General features: G+C 37.1%; 1 long non-coding RNA gene across 1 annotated transcript; it reads right to left on the bottom strand.

Moving 5' to 3' along the window:
• Positions 1-967: 967 nt before the first annotated feature.
• On the bottom strand, positions 968-2,212 carry LOC111732006. The gene is made up of 3 exons (XR_002777396.1): positions 2,099-2,212; positions 1,924-1,928; positions 968-978 (listed from the first exon to the last, which is right to left on the bottom strand). It is a non-coding gene; the product is annotated as an uncharacterized LOC111732006 (long non-coding RNA).
• Between the last annotated feature and the right edge of the window lie 1,977 nt (positions 2,213-4,189).

Below are 4,189 nucleotides of genomic sequence, written 5' to 3'. Positions count from 1 at the left end.
GATCATTATCATGTTAGTATGGCTAGGTGTTGTGCAACAATATTGACTCTAAATTTTCATTGGCACAGCGGTGGTGTTAGTTGAAATTCTTCTCATCAGTCTACCAGATGGGTTAAGATTATCAGACACCAAGGAACAAACTGAAACCAAGAATTCTGCAGTTAGATAAAATGAAATGTGTGATAGGCTTCAATATAATAATACTTTACTATATTTAAACACTTGTTTCCCACTATCATCGTTCCCTCTCACAAACCCATACTCTTGAAAGAAAAAAAAAATCAACAGATTCAAGACATAGTTCTCTATGTAAGGCATTAGATGTCACCTCTCTATCCTAACAAGAAAAAAGCTGAACAGACTAAAAAAATATCAACTCTTCTTGGATCCGTAAAAGAGGGAAAGATACAAAGAAACCATTGCCTCGAAGTTTTGGAAAGGCAGGTAAATACAGAGAATTGCAGTTTCCTGGAAATAATACTCATGAGCAGAAATTTCTGAGAGAACCAGTGCCAAGGTAGATAAAACTGAACTGTAGGTGAGGAATGGTTGGAGGCCCAGTGTGGACAAGTCTGAGAGTTAAAAACTCCAGGAGAACTCAGTCATAGGGAGGCCCTGATCACATTGTAAAAATTATCACCAAGGCACTCTGTTCTTCATAACAAGGCTCATCCTCATAGGAAACTAGATAATCAGAGCCTAAGCTTCCAGGATATAACCAGAGCTTAATTGACCTAAAGGAAGTGAAATTTCCAAATTCAGTCCACTCTAATAATCCCATCCCAACTAAGGGGAGAGAAGAAAAACAAGCAAAAAAAAATAACATGAAAATATTAATAGACACAGAAAAAGCATTGTATATAAAAAGTCATCACCGTAATTGACAAAATAACTGACAAAATCTAAAATCTGTTTAGGTAAAAGAAAAATCTCAGCAAATGAGAAACAGGAGAACTTTATCAACTTGATGTAGAATATCTACAAAAAACCTACAGCTAACATTATATTCAATGATGAGAAATTAATTTTCCCACTAAGATCAGGAATGAGGCAAGGATGCCCCCTCTTACTACTCTTTTTCAACATCATACTGGTAGTCCTAGCTAATACAACAAGGCAAGAAAAATAAATAAAATGAATATAGATTAAGAAGAAAAAATACGACTCTCTTTGTTTGCAGATGACATGATTGTGTAAGTATAAAATCCAAAAGAATCAACAGAAAATCTCCTGGAACTAATACGTGATTATAGCCAGAATGCAGAACACCTGGTTAATACACAAAAGTTAATTGCTTCTCTATATAACAACAATTAATGAGTGGAATTTGAAATTTATAACATATCATTTATTTTAGGGTCCCCCAAAATGAAATGCTTAGGTATAAATCTAATGAAATATGCAAAAGGTCTACATGAGGGAAACTACATAAATCTGATTAATAAAATTTTAAAAAACTAAATAAATAGAGAGATATTCCATGCTCATGGATAAGAAACTCAATATTGTCAAGATGTCCATTCTTGTCAACTTGATCTATAGATTTAATGTAATGCCAATCAAAATCCCAGCAAATTAATTTGTAGATATTGACAAAATAACTCTAAAGTTTATATGGAGAGGTAAAAGACTCAAAATAACCAACACAATATGGAAGGATAAAAATAAATTTGGAGGACTGACACTACCAGACTTCAAGAGTTAATACAAAGCTACAGTGATCAAGACAGTGCGATATTAGTGAAAGAAGAGACAAATAAATCAAGGAACAGAGTACAAAGCTGAAAAATAGATATATGGTCAACTGATTTTTGACAAAAGAGCAAGTCAGTACAATGGAGCAAAGATAGTCATTTTAACCAATGATGCTGAAATAATTGGACAAACATATGCAAAAAATAATAATCTAGATACACTCATCACAAAAACTAGCTCAGAAATAGATCAGACCTAAAAGTAAAACAAGAAACTATAAAACTCCTAGAAGATAAAATAAGAGAATACCTAGAAGACCTTAGGTGTGGTGATGACTTTTTAGGCACACTTAGTGAAAAAATTAATAAGTTGGACTTCATTAAAATGAAAAACCTCATACAACTGAAAGCAAAAAATGAACAAGACAAACAAAAACTCATAGACAGAGACAACAGTTTAGTGGTTGCCAGAGGGAAAGAGGTGAGTGGAAGAGGTAGATAAGAATAAAGGGTGGAAAATATATGGAGATAATGCAGATAGAAGGAGATTTGATTTTGGGTGGTGAACACACAATGCAATGTACAGATGATGTATTATTGGATTGTACACTTGAAACTTATATAATTTTATTAACCAATGTCACCCCAATAAATTTAACAAAGAAAGGCAATGTCAAGAGAATAAGAAGACAATCACAGATGGCGAGAAAACATGACAGAGGGAGAGACGTTCCCAGATCTCTCCCCGAGAAACAACAATAAGCTGAACATCTAAAACTCAACAAAAAACAACCAAACTGCACAGCAGCATGTCTGAGCGTGGGATCTTCACATAAGAGCTACCAACAGGTCAGAACCCCAGGTGCCGGGCGGTGGACTCAGAGAAATAAGTTAGTTGCCTCCAGCAGCCACCGGAGCTCCTTGTAGGAGGAGGAGGAGGGGGAGGGGTGAAGGTGCAGTGACTTCCCTGATCAGCCTGACTGGAATTGCCAGATTCTAGCAGCCTGCAGCAGGGCCCAGTCATCAGGGCAGAAAGCAGAGAAGCAGGATGAGACAGCAGAGAAACAATTGATTTTTACTGTCCCCGGTTTCAAAGCTGAGGCTGAGCCACAGCCCCGAACCCCCAACCAAAGGGTCCCTTCCCCTATATCCTCCGAAAACAAACATCGCAGAGTCCAGGGGAATCTGAGCAAAAGCTGCGGAGACTGAAGCTACCTCTCATAGCCTCGGTAGCTCCCTGCAGGAGGAGGGGGAGGGGAGAAAGTGCATCGACTTCCCTGATCAGCCTGCCTGTAAGTACTGAAATTTCTAGCAGCCAACAGCAGGGCCCAGTCATCAGGGCAGAAAGTAGAGAAGAGGGACAGGGTCACAGAGAAACAACAGTTGATTTTTACCAGCCACAGTTACAAAACCGAGGCTGAGCCACAGCCCCTAACTCCCAACCCAGAGGGCCCCATTACCATACCCTCTGAGACCAAACACCACAGAGCCACAAGGGATTCTGAGCAAATGCTACTGAAACTGTTGCTAGCACTGACAAGGACTAAAACTGAGAGTAGCAAGTGTGAATAAATATCTACAAGAAAATAAAAGAGATATTTAAGCTTTATATAAAGCAGGAATCCAAGAGACTTAGATACCAACTACTAGAAACCAAAAGAAAAGCATCTACTTTGCAGCAAGCTAAAAAGAGACCTTTATATAATAAATCTTTTTTCAGGAAAAACAACAGAATACATTTCTATTAATGCCCAGGTGCAGAAATCGTCCATTAAAAACCATGAACAACCAAGGTGAAAAGTCATCTCAGAAAGAAAGAGAAAAATCTCCAGAAAATAAGCTTACAGAGATAGAAATATGTGACTTAAATGACAGAGAATTCAGGATGGTACTACTGAAAAAAACTCAGTGAGATCTGAAACAACTCAAATCAACAATTTCAGGAATTGAAAAAGCAACTAGATGAGCAGAATGAGTTCTTTAACAGGAGATTGAAACCCTCAAAAAGAACCAAATAGAACTTCTGGAGATGAAGAACACACTGAAAGAGTTGAAAAATGAAATAGCAAGCTTGGGAAATAAAGTCAACCAAATGGAGGAAAGGATCAGTGATACCGAAGACAGAAATCTAGAAATAAGTCAGAAGGAAGAAGAGAGAAACCAAAGAATGAAAAATAATAAAAGAGAAATACAAGAACTAGCTGATACCATTAGGAGAAAAAAAAAAAATAAGGATAATGGATATTCTCAAAGGCGAGGAAAAGGAGCAGGGACCAGAAAGCATTTTCAAACAAATAGTGGATGAGAATTTCCTAAAATTAAGGAATGAGCTGGAGCTTGGAATTCAACAGAAATACCCAATTATCTCAACCCAAAAAGGACTTCACTAAGACACATTGTATTAAAGTTCTAAAAATCAACGACAAATTCTCAAGGCAGCCAGGGAAAAGAAGATAGTAACATATAAAGGAAAACACATTAGATTATCATTGGAC

The sequence above is a fragment of the Pteropus vampyrus genome, unplaced genomic scaffold (genome assembly GCF_000151845.1).
Source record: "Pteropus vampyrus isolate Shadow unplaced genomic scaffold, Pvam_2.0 Scaffold419, whole genome shotgun sequence".
NCBI classification, from domain to species: domain Eukaryota; kingdom Metazoa; phylum Chordata; class Mammalia; order Chiroptera; family Pteropodidae; genus Pteropus; species Pteropus vampyrus.
This window is presented reverse-complemented; position numbering and strand designations above follow the sequence as displayed.